Raw genomic sequence first — 25,406 nt, forward strand, 5'->3', positions numbered from 1 at the left:
GTGAGGAGACATCTCTGGAAACATTGGGGACCCCAGGAACTTTGCTGAACTCCAATCAAACTGAGGTGCATGTAATCTGAGCCATTAGAGATCCAGGATGACTAAATTAATGGACTGGGGTAATACCAAAAATTCAAGCATTGCGAATGCAAGACCCGTACCGTCAGCCGAACAGGAGAAGTAACCTTGGAAAAAACATTGATGTCATGATTACCATCCACGGCAGTAAGAAACAAAGACTGAGGCAAATCTCGGGTAGGTATTTGGAGTTGCAATGCTAAGGTGGCAGAGATGACATTTCCGGCAGCACCGGAAGGCAGAGGTCACTAGGGGGTCACTAGGAGTGTCCAGAGAAATTGAAATCAGAAAATCTGGTTTCGAGGTGGAATAGGCAGTGGAAAGTCTGACTCCTAGAATGGCCTCCCTGTCACTGACTAGGAGGGAGCATTTCCTGGCCATTAAGGACAGGAGACTAATAGATGACTAGCCTCCTCACAATACAGACAGAGGTTCTGTTTTATCCTTCTTTTCCTTTCTTCAGGGGACAGCCAGGATCACCCAAACTGCATTGGTTCCTCCAAAGAAACCGGATTCAGGTTCTGAAAATGAGGAGCAAGGCGGGGTGCAAAGCATCTGCAGAACATCTCTCTTGAGTACGTTCCCGGAAGAGAAAATCAATCCTATTACATATATAAGGGTGTCAAGGTCTGCAGGGAGTTTAACGAAGATTTTAAAGGCAACATTGCATTTGATACTAAAGGTATCCAAAACAGATTGCTTGTGTAAAGACTTGCAGATTTGCCTCTTTTCAGTACCAGACTATGAAACGTGCCCAATGGCATGCTGAAGGGAATATGTGTATTTATGCCTTATGAGAGTGGATCACATGCTGCGTGTGGGATTTTTCTGTCTTTTTAAAAACTGCCTTCCTCTTATAATAACAATTGGGGCCTGACATAGTTTCCAAAATGATTGGATTCCCATCTCCCAATGCTTCCCTTGGGACCTTGCAGTGTATAGCTAAGCTGTCTGCTCTGTCTAGGGTAGTATATGGGTCACACTACTTATGGATTGGGGCAGCAACAAAAGCTATGGAAATGTAGATATATTTTAATAGATATATTAATATGTTATCATCAAGGTGAGGTAGATATGGGGGCCCTGTATATACTTTATTTGAGCCGGCAGCAGTGCACTCTTCCCTGCTCCTTTCTCAGTGACTGCCGGGCATGTCATCATCACTCTGCCAATGAGGAGTGGCATAGAGAATCCAGAAGACAGGAGAAATGAAGAAGAGGAGGAGAAGAGAAGAAGGAAATAGAAAGTTAAGTAAAGAACGGAGGGGGCACCAGTGTGATGAAAGGGGCACAGTGATGAAGGGTGCCGCAGTGTAATGCAGGGGGCACAGTGATGAAGAGGGCAGCAGTGTAATAAAGGTGGCATTAGTTTAATAAAGGGGGCACAGTGATAAAGAGGGCAGTGGAGTAATGAACAGGCTGCAGTGTAATGAAGGGGGGCACAGTGATGAAAGGGGCAAATGTGTGAAGAAGAAAGGTTCACAGTGATGAAAAGGCAAAAGTGTGATGAAGGAGGGAACAGTGCGATAAAGTAGGGGGCACAGTATGATGAAGGAGGGCACATTGTGATGAAGGAGGGCACAATATGATTAAGGAGTGCACAATGTGATGAAGGAGGGGCTGCAGTGTGATGAAGGAGGGCACAATGTGATGAAAGAGGGTGCACAGTGAGATGAAGGAGGGTGCACAGTGAGAGGAAGAAGGCACAGTGGGATGATGGAGGGGCAAATGTTTGAATTCAGATAGAGAGGATCAAGAAGTAAGGGAGGATTAAGAGAAGCAGGATGTGAGGCAAAGGCGAGATCAGGTAGGGAGGGAGAGAGGGAATACCTGCAATGAAGATAGGGGCACATAGGAACAGAGAAAGGAAACAGATAAAGGGTAGCATGGAAGATATAAGGGAGATATTTTGGAAAGTTTTATTACAATATTATGAGGGAAAATGTAAGTACACAAAGGAGACATGAGAGAGAGGTGTGCACACAGGAGAAGTGGGGTACACAGGGTGGATAGCCTTGCATAATTTAATATGTTTTATACTATACTATATATTGTTAAAATGCATCTAAAATGAATTTTACTCTATCAAAACCCATAAACCTTCAGGGAAAAGTTCTGTACCCGCACTTCTAAATTTCCTCTTCGACCACTTTATGGCAATTGGTATATTTAATTAAGAACTACATCAATATGATGCTAACTGCTTTTTTCTCCATATATATAATTAATAAATATATAATTAATAAATGATGTGACCAATTTGCATCCAATTTGACCATTTTTTTCAGTTCTTGGTGAGTTCACAGGTATATTATTGAATTAATGTTTGTTGCACAGTCAAGGTATGCTATATTTGCCATCTCATATTTGTATATATGCCTTAAAATCTATGAAAATTGGACACCTAGCTACTCCATCTGCTAGTGTAATATATGATCAGCATTTCTCATTCACAGTAATAAAAAAAATCTTCCAGCTTCTGCAATTTTCTAGCAGGGGAAAACCCATCATTCAAATACATTTTGACTCAGCCTTAAATTGAGTGGGACTTTTGGCATCAAAACAACACCTTCGCTGATAATTACCATAGGCAGTGTGTGAAGATACCTGGTTCCCAAATCACTCAGACACGGTATTAGAGGAAAAATAGAAGACTGATTTATTCTGCAGAAAAGGATCAAATACAGCACGGCCCCTTAACAATAGCAGGTCCAACAAGCGAGGAAGTCAGTTCAAATAAATCCAGTGAGATAGGTTCCACAGCACATCTCTGGCAGAGCATCACCTCTTGGCCAAAGTCAGTCACATCCATGTCCAGATCCCAGGATAACATCTTTTATCAACCTCATAATCCCACCTTGGGACCTGCCTGCCGAGGGGAGTTGCAAAAGGTCTCGATTGCTGGGCTTCTCACACTATCCAGTCCCTTACCCTACCTCCCCAGGTGTCTTCCCTCAGGTGACACCTGCTGGGTCCGGCTCCAGGCTGTCTAGTGGACAATAGGGAGCAAACAGAAATAACAATGGTAGCTTAATTCTCTCAACTCTTAGGTGTTCCCTGTGGAGGTGGAATTTAAGTCATGAAATATTTTTCCAAGGAGATCTAAGCCACACATCATAACAATGGATATTTGAGACTAGTGGTAATTTTCTTAGCTATCACAAGCAAAATTACTTCTGCTGTACTGTTATTTTCACACAATATGGCAATATTCTTTATATTTCTAATACATACAATATTGCAGGTAATAGCCAAGTCATAATGTACCGAATAACATCAAATAATAATACATATAATACACCAATGCTCAGGTGTATATACTTAGACTGGGCCAAGGATTAAAAAGTACACTAAACTGTAAGAAACGGGTGATGAATAAAAAGTCCTCAGTCCAGTAGCACCCCGTTTTGTGACACAGTGTAACTCACTCTGTCCCCAGCCTATATTGACTTGTAGCTCACCTCAGCCACAACAGAGAGCAGACAGCTGTTCTGTCTTCGGATCTACTAACCCTAACAAGTGAAGGGGGTGCCATAATACCACCACACTGCTGGTGCTCTTTACCACCAAGGATCAGTCTAATTGGAGCTAAGTTGTATGTTACTGAATAAAGATTCTTTTCTGGGTAATTAGGGTATGTAATATTTAGTGAAAACCCACCAAGCATACCTCCCAGCACTGAGACATGCAGAATCGGGACAAAATAAGCCCCACCCTGTGATCTGCCCAAACCCGATCCTCCCCAAAATGCACACTTTGGGGCAAAACAGACTGCAGTATATGCACAAGCGTCTGTTCACTATAAGGTCACATCTGAACACATAAAAAAAAGTTTTGATTATAAAATAAATGAAAATCTCTTAATAGCATAATTATTATTCAAAATATGGATTTTAAATATATATATAATTTTTAACATTAATGCATACTGGACGAGCAAGACATTTTAAATCAATCTTCCTTGCATAAACATGTTCTGTGCTAGCTAGTGTCATGCATATGTGTAGTTTGTAATAAAAAGACTATGCTAGAATTTAAATTAGCATTATTCGCTGATGATATGATGTAGATGGTTACATACACGGTGAAATCTATCCCTTCAATCATTGATATAATTGAAACTTATGGCTCCTTTGCAGGGTATAAGATCAATTTCCACAAATCTGAAATTCTTCCTAAATCATATGCAACAATGACCTTCGAACAAACTCAAGTATATCAAACCTTCACTTAGTTACTCAAAAAATTAAATACCTAGGTATATACAACCCCTCCTCTTTAGGTAATTTATACAGAATCAATTATCCCCCTTTACACGAAAATTAGAATCCACGCTAGATAATTGGAAGAACCTCCCACTTTCACTACTTGGCAGAAATGCAGTGATCAAGTCTATTATATTCCCCAAGCTAACATACCCGTTGCAGATGCTCCCTCTTTGCCTTACCAGATCAGATGTGCATAAAAGTACTAAACTTTTTACTATATTCTTATGGCAAGGTAAACGACCAAGGATCCATAATGCTAAAGTAAGACAAAATAGATCTAAAGGTGGAATTGGTTTCTCGGATATATCTGCATTTACGCTTTCTGCTCTCTTTCACTATGCTGTGGGTTGGTTGCTAAATCAAGAGTATTCTGTTAACCTATCCTTAGAGTCTGAATTAGTTTATCCATATTCATTGGCAGCACTTCTTCACCTCCCAAGAAAACAGATCCCAGAAGCAGTTATTCATAACATTTTGTTTACAGACACATATAAAGCCTGGAATACTATTGTCAAACGTTTAAATCACTCTCGACACACTACACACTATGTCACAATATGGGGTAATCCTGCCTCTAACTCCAGGCCTATATAACAATTATTTCTCCTCCTGGAAATCTAAGGGCATTGTATCGCTAGAGGATGTTTTTGATCCTGGAGGCACTTTACTTACCTTTCAAAATTCAGCTTACATAATACTCACTTTTTTATGTATATACAGCTTCGCCACTATATCTTCTCTCATACAGACAACAAGATGTCTCTACCAACAACTAGCACACTAGATGATTTATTGCACTTTTCCGAAAATCGAAAACTCAGAATTAGATTTTTATATTCTGACTTGCTGCCTTCAGAAATGTCTAAAATATGGGCTACCTCATATAATGCTTGGGCAAATGATTCTTTCCTACTTAACTCTGTAGCAGATTTGGTTACATATAATGATAACATTTTGAAGTGGCTTCACTCCAGGAGACTTACTTACGATTGGCAAATCGGGCCTGTATATCACAGTCTCACAGAAGACAAATCGGGTCTTTGCCACACATTTGCATCCTTTTATCATAATATTTGGCAATGTAGGAAAATTCAGAAATTCTGGAATAAAATCTTAAATTTCCTGTCCTCTCTACCAATTGATAAATATGCCATTTTTGTATGTCATGTTGATAATTGGACCTCCCTTATCCCCCCCTAGAGAATCCCAAGATGTAAAACCGTTTATTACAGTTACTCTTATCATCGCTAAATTAGCAATTTTCCGACATGGGGTTGTTCCATCTCCTCCCTCCCTTTCGAAAGTAAAACATGAACTCTTTAACACATTATATCATGATAGAAGAGCTGCTTTGCCGGATATTGAAAAAGAAGTTGAATAGATTTTATAGGAAATGGGGCCCATTTGTTGAGTCTCTTCGATCTGGTGTACAACAAGAAAATTTAAAAATGTTTGAAAACAAGACTTGGTTTCTTTATTGTTCACTAGGATGAAGTTGAACACATATTTCCTTCATCACTTTGGGTTATGAGATGGTGTATAGAGTGGAGTGAGCATATGCAGTGTGGTTTTCCACGAAAGCTCCCTCATGTTGCCCCCCCTACCCTACCCCACCCTCAGCCACTTAGATAGGAACTTCAAATCACATAATATTGGATTATATATATATATATATATTCTCTTTTGAATACTTTATTTTAACTTCAAAAACTACTCAAAGTCATCTGTTGGTTCATCTATTTGTTAATTTATTTACGTATATATTTGTTCAATTGTTAATTGCTTAAAAATGTTTAACATACATTGTTATTTTGAGTACATATCATCCTCAACAGTATATAAGAATATATTTTAATACTATAACAATGCATTCATCTGATTTATAATATATAATCTTTCTCTTTTTATCTATTGCTGTTTCATGGAATGAAGTGCATTGAACATTTTTATATAACTCAATTTTGTTATAGCAATCTTTCCTTTTGAATATCTATCGCTCAATGTACTTGTATTTTAAATATACAAATAAAACTTAAAAAAATGAAAAGACTATGCTATCAGTTGTCACTTACATCTGTCCTGTAGCTGGTGCAAGTGATACAGCTGAAACTAGGCATGTTTAAGAGAAACACAGGACTTGAATCAACTGCACCTAAGTTATGTAGACTCATGGAAAAAGGGTAAATGCTTAAGCAGAGGGTGTTCTGCTTCATCACCCCCATCTCCATGCAAAGAGTCTTTTCATGAGTTTAATGTTTAATCTGCACTAGGGAGAGACACAGAAGAAGCCTCTACAACCTTCTGCCAGCTGGCTTAAACATCTTTAAGTGTATTAAATCAAATAAATGGAATGAAACACATACTATGACAAATAATTGAACAGCATAGACACTTAAGCCAAGAAAAATATTTTTACGTGATTTATGACAAAAATAAATATCACAAATATCTATCTGGATTATAATCAATGTAATTAAACCATAAAATATATAAAACAAATGTTACAGATAATATATGCTGAGAAAGTCTGTTGTTCAGTCTGGCTTGATTTTTCACGTTGCTGGCCAAATGTATATACAGAGTTCTTAAGAGGCTCCTTTTCTATTTTTTATTCTTTTTCTTTACTGCGTTGCTCTGTTCTGTGCTTTGAATATAATCCATAGAGCAGATTTGTCATAACTACCAACATTTGATGCTAGGCAATAAAGGACAGTGAGGGCCCCTGGAAAGGGGACATAGAGAGGGACAACCTTCTGCTGTCAATCCCCCATTGCACATTAACTAGTGTGAGCGGCACCTGATCACTGAAGTAGGTGGTACTCATCTGACAACTGTGGCCGTAGCCAGGACAGAAGTCCTGACTGATGGGAGGCCGTAATGTCCCCTAGAATTGGGACTGTCTACATTGGGACAGTTAGATGCTATGGTTTGGTGTTATATCCAGTGCAACAAAAATAAAGAAACACACAAACACAGAAAAAGAAAACCAGCGTATTTAGCAAACGTTGATGGAGAATGTGTAAATATCAATACATTTGTCTGATTATGGAACACCAAAATGATGTCAATGTTGCAGCCAGCACATTGTTCAGTTTCCATTTAATCAGTGGGGCAGCAACAAGGGTGGCAGCTGTTCACTAAGTGGAAGGGCATTGGGGGCCCTTCTGTCACTCCAATGAGCTGTCTGGACTCAGAGCTGCTTGTTTCTTTTCTTTTCCTGGTTTTACTTTTTTTTAACAAATGAAGTAGATTATTGTTAAAATGTACCAAATGGAAAATGTTCATTTTTCCAGAACAACCCTTTTCAAATATTATTAATTATTGGTATTAATAAGTACATTAGTGGATAACATCATAGCATGGTTTCCAGCAGCTGTCTGTCTTGATATTTCTACAATGATTGCTTCCTCTTTGATATCTCCATCTTCCACTGTCTTTCCTCATGCTAACCATACCACAACACCGGAAAGCTGTACAGAAATGCTATTCGCTAATAGCTGTTTTATTATTGACAGCAGATAATTCTGAAGTCTTACAATAGCCACATGCACATTCCCCAGCAACAGGTACAATTGCTATTCCGCTACCTTATGTAACAATTGTTCCCCACAATTCTTATATTGTTAACTCATTTGGGCACACCATCTTTTCATTCTATTTTATGTCATTGCATGTTGTTAATTTTTACACTACATAATATGTTGATGCTTTCAAAATAAAGGGTAGCAATAATAGTACTTGCAAATATAGGATTACGTGGGTCTGATCGGTCATTACGTTATAACTAAACGCATTTAACCCATAACCCAGCTGTTAAGAATTACCCCATATATGGACCCACTATGTTGCTAGCATTTGGTGTTGCATAAATCTGAAGAGCAAAGTCTCTTTTCTCTAGGGACCTTAGCAAGGAAATGATAAAATCAACCTCAGGGATTCCATAGGTTACAGCCCTCAGAGCTGTATTCACTATGCAGCAGATGATTATACAGATGGACAAGACAGGAATCAAAGTCAATATACAGACGAAGGTCAGGGCGGGCAACAATGGTTTGAATTGGTATCACTAGCTGGAGTCAGGGCCACTAACAAACAACCGATTAAGAACAAGCTGTGTCAGTAACAGTAAGACACAGACAAATGTACCAACACAATTTGAGGACAGGTAAAATTTCCCCCTTCACCTCATGACTTCCTGCTCCCATTGCCCATATAACATACGTGGTGAAACAAGGCTGTCTACAAATTATTCTTTGGGCTTACAATGGACACAGAATGTAATTATACTGAAACTTGCAAAGAATGTAAGAAAGAATGTACATACACTATAGGTGAACTGTTGAGGGCTCTTCAGCAGTCGAGCTACATCTCTTAGCACATACTATTGAGCTGTATTCATATACACCTTACACAATAAAATAAAAATAAAATATGAACTTACCAATGAAGAAAATAACTGTTCAAAGAAGTCAAACCACGTTTCCAGTAACCATGCTGACTTCACTTCAAGTTCTTGTATTGTTGAAATTGTTCTTCGATTGCTGAAAAAGTAATAGGTAGTGAAAACTATTTCCCTGACTGGCGTAATGTTAAATCCTACTGGACATAGCAATTTCAGTATTGATTTATGGCATATTTCCAACAACGTGATAATAGTTTCTAAAAATATAGACATTCCTTGTGTTTTTCTTCCCTTTTTTTCACCTCATGATCTTAATATTTGTGCTGAAAATGTTTCAGTAGTTGCCTGTTTCTAGCCAAATACTGAGCTGCTTAGATATAATCAACATTTTTACGCCATGGGTTATTCATTATCAAGGAATCTAGATCTGGTTAATATGTGCTTTCTTTAACAGCTACAAAAACACACAGATCACAATGATAGGAAAGATTCAGCGTCCTGTGGATTCCACATTATATTTCACAACACATATATACAATCCTAACATTAAATGAAGCATTTGAAAGTTAAATCTGGTTTGACCACATCCAGCATCTGTCACAGTGCAGATAAAACAAAATGCAGCCTTCCATGTAACACAATGATAATAAATGTGTAGCTAAAAACATCCCCATTCATATTTTTATATAGTGTCAGGTTTAATATACAATTCTAAAAAGTAAAGAGATCCACGGCACTCACCACACGTTTAATCCATCAATATTTATTTAAATTATAGACGCCAACACGGCGCAACAGATAAACCCTAGGACAACAGCTGTTTAACATGAACACAGTCACTCTTACTTGGAGAAATAATTATCACGACTTATAGATTTTGGGTGAAAAAAGTGTACTGGAAATTCAAGACACGTAGGAGCCTCATGTCTAAAGTCGGTGTGAAGTGTGTCAATGTTTTCATTGGATGCAGACAACAGAAATGCACTTGCCACCAAAGGTCTATATTGTACCCAGAGAAATGGCCTTTTCTTGTACACATGACACCTGAAAGGAGGGTGTAGGCTGTAAAATACACCTCTGCTTTAAACAAAGTTCATAAAAAGTCATATACAATGTAAAACAGCTTTAGTTCCACCACACACCTGGATCTGTGCAAATGCTGCTACATTTCAGCCGAAGCACATGGGTGTGAGGAACAAGATATCGATTTTTGCAGAGGGCCAGATGTTTACATAGGCAAAAGGGAGAGGAGTTAGGGTGGAGTGAGGGTGCTCCTTACTAAATATGTAGCAATGTAAAAATGAAATTTAATTTTATGAATCAATATTATTGAAACAAGTTAGAGGGGTGCAGAAGGCCCATGTTCAGGGGCATTTCTTGTTTGCACAGGGGTGCATGACCATTTTCACTACACAAAAGGACTTGAATTTTGCACCAGTTTAGAGTTGGTGGTCTTTGAGCTGTGTTCAATGTTTGATGGATCTCAGTTTGTGTTTTCATATTGCACTTCATTGAAGAAATGGAGTTCATTGCACATTCCAAGAAATTTAATAAAAAGTTTCACACAACATGTCCCATCAATCCTGTGATTAATTGAAGTTATAAATGTGGCTACATGGAGCAGTATTTTAGACGACAAACTGAAAAGATCAATTTAAGGAAAGGAATAGTTTTCGGTGATAAAGGTTGGCCTGTGATGTGATGTTTACACTTTTGCACAGTACACTTCATATTTAGCAATGAGTAGGGGCTCACCTTGATGTGTGCAGGGAGGAACAGCCTAATATACAGGTACAAACCAAGGAATATTGCAGCACATATTAAGTGCACTTCATATATGAGGCATGTTCGTTTTCATTGGTTACAGCTTATTATGACTGAAATGCAATGAAAAGCATGCATGATACTCCTACTTAATCTACGTTTCAAATGTTGTACCACCTAGAAGAATTGTGCTGTTCATGCAAAGAGAACAGGAAACAGAACAGAAATGAAGGTAAATCTGATATAATAGTTGAAAGCTATCGTAGCGTTAAATTAAGATTCTGTCACAGACTTGTGTGGCTTTTGGTTAAAAAGTTAAATATAAACTCAGGTTGCAGTGTACGCAAGCATTCCAGTGTGGAAGAGGATATGTTCAATTTTGAAATTTTAACCTTGTCTCTTCCAGGACACCTATTTTTCCATGCACTATTTCTTATCACGGAAAACTATACACCACCACAATTTACATAAGGTTATTTTGGTGGGATTATTTCGGGGGTAATTTTTGGAGACTAAATAAACTCTCATACATAGGCAACAATGGAAACTTAGAAGAAAAATGCTGAGCATCTCTTCCGCGTTATCAAATATTAACGGCAAAAATTTTAGGCGATATCGTATTGTCCACGGATGTAATATCATCATAATATAAAATGTACTGTGATCATAATAATAGAATTAGTCATAATAATGTCCATTTAACAGAAACTGATTATGGGTTTGACAAACTGCTTAGCAAAAGTGCTTTGCAAATGGAGGCACGTACAGTGCTTTACAGTTAATGGAGTAATCAATGCACATTTCCAAGTTGACGGGCAGCATTCCAGAGACAAGTGACCCTAACCTTTCTGTCATGTAAGCACATATAATCCCTTCTCACAGGATTTATAGAGCTCTATATACTGTAATCCAATTATTCCTAACACTCTTCCGTAAAGTGGCTCACAGCTTTGTCCATTTCTCAAAATCCACCATAAGCTAGTTGTAAGACACACTGCTGTAACTCCTTTATCTTCTTAAAACCATTCTCCCATGTGTACCTTATATACAATACAGTACAAGTACCATTGCCAGTAGTTGGATTACAGGTTAAATTACGGTTTATGTATAGAAGACATCATGGCCAAGGGAATTCCTGTGTAAAATAACATTATGGTAGTAGTGACTATACAGATGGAGCCTTGTTCATCTCACAGTCTAAATCTGGACACGCATGTATAGGTCCAGAAATTTGTTGGTTGGGCCAGAATACCAGATTACATTGGTCTCTATTTAGTGCATTCAGTTGATGACCTCACACCTGTACAGACCATAGTCAATATCTTGTCATATTTTTCTGCCGGGAACAGTAAAAGTCTGAATAAGTTTTTCTATAAACATTTCTTGAGATTAACTGGTTGTTCGTTTGTTCATAGCAGGGGGTTAATATGATAGGCAGAGAAAAATTGTGAGATCACCATAAATAAAGCCATTTTGTGACATCATGTGCCTATTTTTATGCTATTGTGCCAAATTATACAGTCATGTACATGGCTTTGAATTTAAAGATGATGACGACTATGTGGTATCAACATATTTATACTTTTCTAGCCAGGAACTAGGTGGAATGGACAGGGCTAGTGTGTGTGGCCTGGTTGCTCTGGGTGCCCCCCCACCCCCCACTTGTTCACTTATGTGAAACAGGGGCGACATCTTCTCTTCTTGGGAATGTGGCACTTGGCCGTGACATCATAGCTCAGTGCCACACACTTTCGAAGTCAGCAAATTGGATAAAGTCATTTCAATTAATATCGAACAAACTTGGTTGTCTTTGTCTGAAAATATGCGTAGAGCACGCTACGGCGTGGAAGGGCGTGTCCAGCCGCAGCACGTGGCAATAACAGTTTTTACACTTTTGTATACATTCGCACAAACACACACATTTGTAAATAGTACACATTAATTGTAATTGTAACACATAGTTATTTATGTCGAAATATAGTAGTGTTTATGTGTAATATATGTTATATGCCTATTAGTAATACATATGGTACAGGTTAAAGGAAAATGTGTCATGTCTGGTATCATATTAATCCCCTTTACATCAGCAGCTGTCCGGTTCATTCGGCGAAGAGATCGCACATTGCATACTCTAGTTATTGATGTTAGGGAATAAACCTTTAATATGATGCTGACTATAAAATGCTAATGGACTAGTTGAAACTGGAGTCTTGGCAGGAAGAACGGAGCACATCCCCTGGAGAGATGACCCCCACCTTTGGATTCTTTAGTTTGAACTAGCCTATGATCTGCAACCCCCTGGACCTTCCTGAAGCCTGGACCAATAGAAGCAAGCCACACCATCTGCATTGATTTACTGTATTTCTGTTTGCATATAAGCAGGAGCTTTTCATCTAGTGTTCAGTCATCTTGACCACAGACTTCAGACCTGAATGACTGTTCACTGGATCCAGAGCACCTGCGATAAGTAACGGCTGTACTTATTATTATTTCGCTTGAATTATTCTGCTACTTTTTGAGAATAAATATTTGTGCATTGGAAACACAAATCGAGATTTGACAATCGTTATTGGATAGCGACAAAACATGCATAACAACACCCAGCCCATAATCTACATGGAGGAGCAGTAACCGGAACCTTCACAGGTAAAAAGATGTGGTGAAAATAAAGACACAGAATGAGTGACATTTGTCACTCTGCCAGTGTTTTAGGCTTCCCTAAATACTGGTGCCCTAGGCGACTGACTAGGAACCCTTAGTGGTAGTAGCCCAGGGATTGGGGCATCCTTTGCCAAACATGGACTAGATTATGTATTGTGAGATGAGATATTTAAATGAATTTCAAGTGATAAATATTGCACATATTGAAAGATGTTTCCCTTATAGTGGGTGGCTGCAAAAGCTCTTAGCTTTTATCTCCATCAAAAAAGTCTAATTTTTACAAATCCTCAACGGTAGCAATTGGGCACACTTTATATATGGAAAACAATTAAAAGTACATTTGTGACACAGGAAATAGTCATCTTGGGCCTGATTCACTAAGGATCTTAAATGAAGAGGATTCTTATTTCAGTCTCCTGGACAAAACCATGTTACAATGCAAGGGGTGCAAACTAGTTTTCTGTTTTGCACATAAGTTAAATACTGACTGTTTTTTCATGTAGCACACACATATCAACTTTACATTTCAGTGTACAAATAAGCTATCAAGTATTTGTGTGTTACATGAAAAAACAGTCAGTATTTAACTTATGTGCAAAACAGAATACTAATTTGCACCCCTTCATTGTAACATGGTTTTGTTGAGGAGACTGAAATAAGAATCCTCTTCATTTAAGATCCTTAATGAATCAGGCTCATTGTCTTTTGACTGCATTTCAAATATTTTACACACCCATCCGATAAAACAGTATGGCTCAGGGGGATGGACAGGAATCTTGGTCTGGAGCTGTACACAAGTTTAAGCAATGAGCTCACCTCAGAACTGTGGAATGGACAGTTCAGCAAAAGCTTTAACTGGAGTTTTCAAATCCCAGAAGAAAGGGGCCTAGGCCTAGGGATGTTCCGCTTCATCTACAATAATTTTTGAGTGCAATCATTGTTGCTTCACAATAATATTATATGAGAAAAGTATCCACATAATGATACACTTACAGCAAAAAAAATACGCAGAAACATCAAATGTTCCATTAGATCTCATTCACGTAGTGCATTGGTTGCATGCCTGCTCTCCGCTCTTGGTAGACGCTTCTATAAACTAGAAATGCACCAAGGTTTGAAGAGAGGCAGAAAAAGAAAAGGAGACAGACATCAAAGTCCAACGACCTACTATTTCAAAACTTTTGTGTGCTTGAAACTTTACGTTGGGAAAACTGCTGCTCTTTTCTGATGATGGGCCACAAGAAGATGCAAAATATTTACAAAGATAGGATAAGACAAAGAGATAGATATATCAAACCTTCTGTTGTCCATAGCAACCAATCAGATTCTCTCAATGAACTCTCATTTTTGCTTGAACCTCTGCAAAAAAAAATCCACGCAAGGATTGTCTTGCTGATTTTTTCTCAATGGAATCTGCCCTTTAGAGTCAGCTGTCAAGGGTAGTGAAATATGTATGAGATATATTGATTATGTAATATACAATGGGTTTAGAAATATCTTATGTTTTGCATAAATGACTGATGTTATCTTGATGTTATTGATCTTAAATGTTCTGTGTTATGTGAGATTTGTAATGTATATTTTCAGTTATTTGATTGGTTAGAAACGGCACGTATGGTGCTTTAATTGGGAGTTAGGTGCTCACATGTTTATTCTCACGAATGATCAGACATTTTAGTTTTAATCATTAATTTAGTTTAAATGGAGAACGTATAGTTCCAGATGCCTTGATAAAGATAGTTTAATTTAAACGCGTCGGCTGCTGGGAATAGCACATGGATGAGAGTGTTCATCTCCCCGGATTTTGTGAAGCAAAAGAGCCAACAACTGCTGAAGGTAAGAGCTCATCCTCATAAGTGTTGCAGTGTTTTAAATGAGACTGTCTCCATATGTAATAAGTTATGTATTTTAATAAAAGTTAATGCACTATGAGTGTTATTCTTGTTTCATATGGAGCCAAATAATAAAAGGATAATACACTGGTAAAAATTAAAGAAGTAAAGAATATTCCATGTAAAACATACGCGAGTTTTGGAAAGATGTCTTGTAAGTGGATTCTCCGAGGGGTGCGGTGCAGAATTTTCCCACTGGTTGGGTGATGCATGAAAAGTGTACTCACGGTATACCGATTCATTAAATCTATCTGGAATACTTTTCTAAAGAATTGTTATATAATTTTTATACAAGATATCACAATATGAGATATATTTTCTCACTAAGAGTTTAAAAGTAATTTAATAGGTTGAACTAAATAGTATCACACTATGATGTATTTTTGATTTTTTTCACATGTGACTCTGGGCGGAAACTTGGAAAAAACACAATTCTTAATCATCTGTTTTGGGATCCTGATATTGAAATTTGGAAGTGCAGCAATGTTACAACAAAGATTTTATGGATATTAAGTACTGTTAAAACAAAATGTTTTAGTACTCCACGTTTTAGGTAGAAAGAGAAAAGGAAGATTGTATATATTACTTGAAGTGATTATCTCTCATGTTTGCGATATAACACTGGTTTGGGTTTATCATCAGCGCCATTTCTGCTCGTAATTTTTGTTTTTTGTTTTTTTGTTTCAATATTCATTTTTGTGGCCTCTTGTATGGGTCAGTGGGCTGCTTGTGATTGTATGCGTTGTTTTACTTGTAACATTGTCTGTATTATTCATGGCTTTTCTATACTTCCCACTGGATTACAACTTTGCCATTTGACTATGATGAGGCAAAATAAATGATAGTAACATAAAGGGCATTTTTAGGATTTTTTAATTTCAATAAAAAATGTTTAACGCTTATCTGTCAATGAATTATTTATACCATATTAATATATTGAGGGAAACCCAGTTGCCGCTATACTGGAACCACTGGAGTTGCAAAATTGCAACTCAAGGGTATCAATTATTTTCATTTATCCCGGCACCCAAAGCCCATGGGTGCTGGGAAGACCCTTTTTTTGAGTCCTAGCCAACCAAGCTGACGCAATGCCACTAACTCTGTGGTCTTACATTGCGAGTTTCCCTGTTAAAGTGTGATCGGCCCAGCCTGTCTAACCAAGCCATTAAAACAGCTTTTCTGAGAATGAAGTTGATGACTATGGACCTGATTCATTAGTGATCTTATCTGCCGTTTTTTTTTCCACTGCATAAGTGAAGAATTTCTTAAGTTAAGATGAAAATCCATCTTAACTTCACTCTTATCTCCCCGTTTCTTCTTAAAAATAATCATCTTAACTTTTGCACAATATAAGATCACTAATGAATTTAGACCCCATGACTGCAATAACTTTACGGATGCATCTATATACCAGATATGATGAAAATGATGGCAAATCTTTGCTCTGGATGCAACTAAAAGCTACATTTTAAGTTGTATCAATAATAAGATCCATTAAACTCAAAATATAGATATAAAAACGCAAATGTGCTAATGCATTATTGCATGTACATCTTGGAGCATCTTTACATCCAACTCTAAATAAGGCCATTTATGTACAATCTCTGAATCCCACTTTGTCATAAATACTGCTTATAATTTTGGTTCTGGACAAATCTTTAAAAAAACATGTCAATAAAAAATGTCATCCATCAGTACTCTAAAATTGTCAGTATAATTATTTTCAAGGATGGCAACCCTGTCCTCTATAGGGATCTCTAAAGGACAACAAAGCCCCCAAAAAAGAGCAGTTTTGAAAAGTATATAAAATGTAATATAAATTATTACAGTTTATTTCCTCTGCATCTCCATTACAAGTAAAGTAAAATATTTTATTTACTGGTCTTGCATTGCACAGACCTAATTGAATAGATCATACGGTCACAGATCTTACATTTGCACAGATTTTATTGTTTAAGTTTAAGTTTGCAGACAAAACTGGGGTAGTCTGTAATTAAGACTTATGAAGGCAGCAGTAGAGTGCATCTAGAAGGTTGAAGCCAAAGGTTAAATAAGCAGTGCGCCCCAGCCACAAACCTACACTTGTGGTGCACCAAAAAGAAACATGGAACCATTGTGTTGAAACAATCCACAGGTTGTAGGTGAGGTGGGTACGGGCATGTTCAATAAAAGTTAAGCCTGCGGGGACCCGATCTCCTTCCGATAACCCCACACATGTTTAACGGCATGTTTATGATATTTCTAATGTAAGTTTAACTGTGTCTCCATTATTAATTTACATTATTAAGTCTGTAAAACAAATGTAGCCACTATTGGGCGAGAGCACTTTTTCTAATACTAATCCAAGTACAGTCTGTTCCATAGGTGCACTAAGAGGGGGCTCTTGTAACTGCTGGTAGCGGGCTACGCACACAGAGGGCTGGCTAGCACACACAGAAAGTGCTATTAAGTGTGGAGCTCTAGATCTCACTACTACTTACTAAAAGCACTGGAAGATGCTCACTCAGGAAGGTTATCAGAGGTAAGCTAATCATCAGTGATTAGGTTCCTTTGTTGGGAAAATTGCAAGGACTACTAGGATCAGCAATCTTCTTTCTTCATCCTGTTTTCCGTGTGGGTCTTGTGGATATGTGTACCTGCAAAGAGCAGAGTGATAGTGAAGTGGGACCACTGTGTTGCTGCCAGCAACAGGAGAGGAGCCTCACTGCCAATGATCAAGTCCGAAACGGATCTTCCATTGTTGACAGGTATTGTACTGTAATTGTGTTCCCTATGTGTTATATTGGAACTGTTATTGTGTGATTGATTTAACCCTTTCATAAACGTACTATAGCTCTGTTGGTGATTTTATGTTAATATACTTAAGCTTTCTTTGTTCGGATATTTGTCTAGGTGTGAAAATATGTACCCACATCCATGATACTGGAGGTGATACTGGAGGCGAGTGAGTTCACATGCTCTTTACATGCAAAATTAGTGGTTACAGAAGGTAAAAACAAAACATGATATTTTCCTTTTGAGCTCTTCTGCTTTGTTGTGTGTTATACAGTAACATAGGTGTACACTCTAAAGATGTAAAAAATGCTTTTGCTTGTGACCAAGGCTGCCAAGAGCAGCTTGGCACTGTGCACACACTCATACTGCACCACCCCTCCCACAGCGCTTCTGTATGTGACATGGGATTGTGGAAATTTTGGGTACATTGTGTAAGTGCTGTCGATGTGCCATTGCAAAGTCTTGCCTAACATATACAAATTCCTATCTCTGTTACTTATTACAGCAAATTGCTGTTTTTTAAATACTCACTTGACTCTTGTATTAAGCAACTCCGTATTATACATGCAAAGGGGCTGTGTGTCATTCATGTGATAGGTCTGAATTTAAATATGAGGCTTGCAAAGACAATTTTTCTGTAGTGGCAATCCTAGCTTCCTTCAGCAAACTTCTCTATTCATCTGCAAAGTCACTGTCGCTAGCTGCTAAGTTGTAACGTTGTGAAAACAAGATGAGTCATAGTACATAAGAAGGCACAATTAGGTCATAAATGTACAAAAATGCACCTTTTTTGCCCAAATCTGAGCAATCAGCTTCACTGTACATGTGTGAGTTGAAAAGCCGTTATGGGCCAGTATAGAGTGTAGCTCAGCTGCCTGGGCAATATCAATATTTTGTTTGATAAATGCAGACGATACGTGACTCTTAGTTGCCGCAATAAACAAATCATACTTATCACTACAATTGGATGCCTAAAAATAAATTGGCCACGGAGTACCTGAATAAACTTAACAGATTTTGATATGATAAATTGCAAAGGCATGAGGTCTGCTAAAGAGAACAGAAGGGTAAGGGCACTCCACAGCCATATTTATAAATAGAAGCAGGCACCGGAAGTTGTCTTGGGCTTCCAAGGCAGTAGGATTCATTCATTAATCACAGAATATGTGATTAGGCAGTCCATTTATATTAGCGCAAAAAACGTTTATTTGTCCTAAAAAATACATAGGAAATGCACATGGCAGAAAAAGTAAAACATCTCTTGAAAGTCCTGCTTTCTTACACTATTATTTGTGGGAAGAAAGATCTTAGGACCTAATATGGATAAGTGCATTTGTAGTCCCATTTCAATCAATGTACTAGAACCATTCAAACACACTAAATTGACACATACAAAAAAATACCTAATTCTCATGACTAAATAAAACAAATAGGCAAAATGTACTGTTTTAGGAGAAAAGCAGAAACCTTTAAATATATGAAGAGGGTGGTCCTAAAGTGACAGAAGGCTAGACATTGAAGAGAGGTTGTTACTTTTCCACCAAACCCACAGACCTTCGAAAGGTCCTACAATGTGTTCTTACAGGGGTAATTCCAAAGACTGGAATAAGGGTGTGCTTCATGTTATGTACACATATTTTGATATTTGTAAAGGACTCTTAAAAAAGGCAAATGGTTACTATGTTTTCACAATGTTTGCTAATAACTCATGGCCATGGTTTAAATTAGCATTATACACCAATATCTACCAATATCTACAAAATGAGTTTACGTTAAAATGTTATAAAAGACATGTAAACACCTTATTTTCTTTTACAAAATACAAGCAGGAAATACAATACCTTCTGCCAAGCTGAGCATGTCACTGGCTTACTTCATAAATAGCTTTTGTGATGTCACTCAACTTGGTTATAACAGTTTGTTCTAGACATAGAACAGTCAGTTATCAGCTGTCTGTGAACAAGTGTGCACTGCATATAAGAACCATTTATTTATGTGGCTCTTCCGCTAGATTTTACATCACATAGTCTAATACTAGATACACAGAATCCAGAATCCCGATCAGCATGCCCTATACCTGATTACCTTCAGATCTGTGCTCTTCATCTGTCATAACCATCGGCTGATAGTGACAGCTGTCCTGGGTCCTGGGTAACTCCTGGGTTATGGTGTCAGTGAAAAACACCAGAGGGTGTGGAAAGGGGAAGAACACACAACTGTTATTTAACACATGGAGCTTCCAAGTTTCCTGTTAAAATTCTGGCAGTGTTTGGGCTAAATCAGATCTCAATGTCATAGCTACTCTTGGTAACTTCTCAACTCTTGTCCTCCACCTCAATGGTGAGATAAAGTGCAGGCCGAACCAAAGACTGTAAAGTGCTGAATAAAGACGTCATCAGTTTATATTAATTCACCAGCACTGCCTGCCCATCACTGGTATAACAAAAGTACATTTCATTCCTCGCAATCAGCACTTTTATATGTTTTGGCCAGAGAGCACAAGGCTCAGTGACTAATCCAATACGGATTTGTATTATGCAGTTATTGTTCAATTGTCTTCTCTTTGCCCGTAATATATATATATATATATATATATATATATATATATATATATATATATAAATAACCCCTCAGTGAGATCATTACCTGGTTTGGTGCTCTCAATTGTGGTGTCCAGCCTCCTTCAGCAATCTCTAAGAATGATCAGCATAACACAAGTTTTTTAAGATATGAATCAAGCTTTATTGAGCAGACATGACATGCCCAAGATTTTAAGGGGGCGGAGAGTAAACTCCTGACAAAGGGAGGAGCTTGATCTTCACAATAATACATAATAGGGCTATTATCTTGTCAGCTCAATAAAGCTTACAGGGTAGCCACTCACAAATGATCATTATAGGTTACTATAATGAAAATTTAAATGTGATTTCTACCTGTAATTTCCAGGTGCTGCTGTGGAGTAGATTGTAAGTAACATACTCACCTTAGTCAAATCTGTAACCATATGAACAATCTGAGACTGCACTGTGTTTCCATGGTTACAGATATTGCTGTTTCTGAGCCTTTAAAATGCAATTTCAGATAGATGTTAAGTATTAGGATTTATAACATGGAACACTGTGCTGCATTTCTCCATGACTTCTGTCATACATACTAAGGGGTCTATTAATGTATAGGCAAAAAGCCATAGATGGCAAAAATGTGAGTTTTCATCCTATTTAGGGCTTCTCCCTATTTAACAAAGCCCCTAGAGATCGACGACGATTCCTTCGTCTAGGGCCTCCGACAAAGCTTCCCCATGCAAAGCCTATTTAGCATGTACAGCAGTAGTACAAGTGGCACCACTGTGCTCCTTATCACTATTGTCATCTCAGGATGAAGATAGCAGAACTGCACCACAGCAAAAATGCTTTATTAGCTTTATTAATAAGTCATATTTTTCAGTTTGTTAAAAAACTTTTTTCCTTATCAGTGATATGGATATATAATGATTTCGTAAGTGGGTCTACATCTCAGCACAAGTGGACTGCTCTTTTCATCAGGTCTCCTACTGCCTTCATTGTAAAACTATCAAATTCCATTCCCTTACATTCCCATTACATTTCCATAACGCCACTTTTAAATTTCCACTTCGACCACTGTGGCTATCATAAATTACTTTGTTGTAGTCCTCAGGTACCCAGACTCTGTGTAGAGTGTACAAAATGTGAGGGGCAGCGTTATCTGTCTGGTAGCTGAGTCCTCACCCTTTGCTAAATGGTAGTGTGAGGTTAAACCTAATTTGGCATGTACCCATCCACTACAGGAAACCTGAGCATTTTCCAATAGTGGGACAATAATACATGCACAATGCGCAGTCTAATATTTATTATTTAAAGACTGAATTGGCTCAGTGCTCATACATTTACGTATTACCTCCTGTGATATATTGGTGGCAGTGGAATACAAGACAGAGAGAGTTGAGGTGGCAATAACTGGAAGATTTGCCCATGGACACACTAGTATCTGAATAGAGATTTCAAGCCGAGCAGTAAAAAAAAAACAGAATTAATAGCTAACAAAAAGCACTGTGCCTCAGCCTCCGCATCTGTGACATATTCACAAAAAAAACAAAATCATAGAGGGGCCTCTTTATCAATCCAAAAACCTAACTACCTAACTATTGTTTCTGCATGGTTTAAAATATCACTATCGGGGCTATCAGGGATATCAGAGAGAGTTCCGTGTTAGGCAAACTTTAATGGAATATTGCAGTCCCTATTAATCTCAATTGGGGCTGCTCTCTGGACCTATTTACCAACCTCCAAAAAGCTTAACTTTCCAGAGCATGTACCTAGGGCTGCCAAGAGTAATTTGGGGCCATGGTACAGCAACTTTTTGGGCCCCTCCACCCTCACAGGTGACAGGTAAGGGTGCTGTATAGTGCAGCGCATCGGCCGCACCGCCAAAGGGGTGTGGTCACATGGGGGCGTGGTCAGCATGGGGCATGGCTGCACTTCTTTAGACATGACATATTGAGGGAGATTAAACTGCTGGCGAGGTGACAGGGTTAACCTGAAACAAATAATATAAGGGGGGACGGATCCACGGTCATTATGGAAAGTAGCTATTCCCCCCCATTTGCGGGTGCGCATGCGACACCTGTGGTCAAAATTCTTTTATTTTTTAAAAAAATAGATTTTTTTTTTTAACTATGAAGCTCCAGAGGCCCCCAGGCAGGCCCGGGTCCGGTAAATTGTACCCGCCCCTCCCTCTCGGCGCCCCTGCATGTACCTGATAGCTAGCGCTATTTGAAGATAATGCTTGTAATTCTAATCTATGGGGAGCGCATTGCCAGAGATGCTGTTCTGATCCTTCCCTGGCAGCTGGACACTCCTCTCCCCCCTCCTAACAACATTGACTCTGTGCATGTGCTGGCTCATGTTCACGCACGTACAACTAAAGACTTCAGGTCAGAATCCTTAGTTGTGAGTGGCAGAGTCATCACCAGGATAGCCTCTTATCAGATGTGCCGGCATGACTTTTTCATAAATAACTCATAAATTTAATCCCTTATTGCTGCAAATAGTGGTGTTAAGGGATGATAATTCATAGGTAAATATCGTGGTGGGTCATAAATAGACCTCCAAAATATCCAAAATATTAGAACATTTATAAAAATTACATTATAACAGGAATTAGAAGACAGTTGTATTTGCTATCAAAATAGAGCTGTCTTATCCCCTTGAAAGAATCAATCACATGATCCTATTTCAATGAGATGACTAATTCAGTAATTATATTTAGCAACATGTATAAAAATAATCATCAAAAACCTCAAATTAAAAATCTAAAATAGTATCCTGCTATTAAATGCCTATGTCCAGATCTCTCAAGGCTTTATAAGAGACAAACGCTAACGGGATTAAGTAGCTGTACAGCAAAGCAAATCCAATATTTTTCACAAATGATATCACCACAATAATCATCACAATATCTGTAATGGATTGCAACTTTTAGTTGATTGTTAATCAATTAAGTTGCAATCGTTAATGCACATAGTAGCATAAACAAGAAAAAAAAAAGAAAAAAAAAGAAAGGAGCTAATATTAATCTCTTATTCACCATCTTTAGATTTGTGCAGCAGGAATCCTAAGTAAATTATGGGATACAATTTACACTTACATTGTAAGCATAAATTGCCTCCAATACTACATGAGACCCTGTATTATTCAGAATCCCCTCTTCCTCCTCCTCCTCTTCGGATCATAAAGCTTTAAATATTTCTGTGTTACGATTGGTTTTGTTGTTGGTTTGGGCAAATATTTTGTGCATACCATTTTTACTTTGTCATGTGACATAACAAAGATTGTGAAAACTGTGGAATCATTGTCCTTCTCCTTCCCTCTTGTGTGGGATACTGTACTTGCTGGCAGCTCAAACATTTATTCTGATATAAAGAAACAATTATCTACATGTTTCCTATTTTTACACAGTTACTTATTTTTTTTTATACCTTATATACATCTATTTTTTTATATATACATTTTTATGGTCAGAAATGGAAAATGAGAAGTTCTATTCCCAGGTAAAGATGGAAAACTAGATCATGAACTTTATGTCAGACTAGACTGGCTCATAAGTTCAACTTTAGGCGCAAGCATTGACTGCGGCTTGATCACTTATAAATAATTTGTGGTATAAATTTATTTAAAGGAAATAGCGCAGGGCTCTTATTTATATAATTGCAATGTACTGGTTTTACTATATCATGTGGCACTTTGTATAGGAAATGCATCCATTTCTGAGGTAATGATTTTTGATGCAATAAAAATTTGTTAAGGAGGTCTGTTGTGTAGCTTCGAGAGGAAGTCCTCATTAAGGCTAATTAAGTCTATTCATATGAGTAACTAACATGTCCTTTTTTAGTCTAAATGCACCACAGGAGATCATTACAGTTGTTCCTGAGTGGCCTTTTGTCCAGTGTGCTAGAACCTGTCTGAACATTGTAAACAGCACGTGGTGTAGGATATCACAGATAAGTGTAAATTGCAGTTAAAATCTAACCTAAAGAACATCTCACATCCTGATGTTAATCTCTGAATGAAATGTTTCAGACTTCTTGGAACCATCTAAGATCAGGGGACGGCGTTACCCCCTGCTGACATGTGTGTCAAAAACTGTATAAAAAGAGAGCCGTTGTGCACTAAAATGTATCACACATTCTGCACCTTTTGAATGTCACTAGTACCTTCAACTAGTGACTGTTACTGTCCTTATTAGGACACTTGAGCTAATAAAGCATTATTTTGCTTCAAGAACCTGCTTTAATGACTACTTACCCTGCTGTAAATTCCTGTGACCTGTAGATTAGACCCAAATCTAAACTGTTCTCCGGTTGTTCTGAGGTGGACCCAGCATTCCAGTACCAACATTTTGCTCGCTTCCTGCAGCTCTGGCGAGTGTGATAGGCCAGGGGGGAACCATCTACAGCAACCCTAATCTGAAGGCAAGATGTCAGGTATACCAGCCCAGTTGTACCATCAAGGGGGTACCCTAGCAGTGAGAGTTACCCAGAAGGAAGCGGTTCTAGAAGCCAGTGTAGGAGCCTAGTGGTAGCAGCAGCTTCTCCTATTGTGACAGGAGGGGCACATTTAGGATAAAGAAAGGGGACTGTGGCAAAGTAAGCCCAGCCGGTACCTTGCGACAACAGACAGGGTGGCATAGGCGGTCCATACTGTCACATTGACTATATTACTTAATTAGTTGTAGACATAGAAAATGTCTAGAACAACAAAAAATGTCTAGACTAATGAGTTGTGTAAAAGCATGACAAATATGATAATAGTTAATGAAGTATATTACACATTTATATAGTTTATAATTTCATGTTGACGTGTTTCTGGGTAACAAATATGTACTTTCTGAACATTCATGACTACTAATAACTCTTGTAATAGGTGTTGCTTTATCTTAAATGCTGTAAATTATAATGATAATTACATATATGAAATGTGTTAAGTTTTCAATTTTCACAAGAAATTAATACAAGCAATAAAATGTTTAAAATTAATTATTCATGTTTGCA

At 37.9% G+C, this 25,406-nt stretch overlaps 1 protein-coding gene across 1 annotated transcript in view; it reads right to left on the reverse strand.

The window, feature by feature from the left end:
• Window positions 1-25,406, reverse strand: part of ARHGAP28 (Rho GTPase activating protein 28) — a 155,966-nt gene that overhangs the window by 124,953 nt on the left and 5,607 nt on the right. The window contains exon 2 of the mRNA XM_075213329.1: window positions 8,787-8,886. The gene's annotated coding sequence lies outside the window, so the exon portion shown is untranslated. The remainder of the gene's footprint in view (window positions 1-8,786; window positions 8,887-25,406) is intronic.

Source organism: Mixophyes fleayi, chromosome 5 (genome assembly GCF_038048845.1).
Source record: "Mixophyes fleayi isolate aMixFle1 chromosome 5, aMixFle1.hap1, whole genome shotgun sequence".
Classification (NCBI taxonomy): domain Eukaryota; kingdom Metazoa; phylum Chordata; class Amphibia; order Anura; family Limnodynastidae; genus Mixophyes; species Mixophyes fleayi.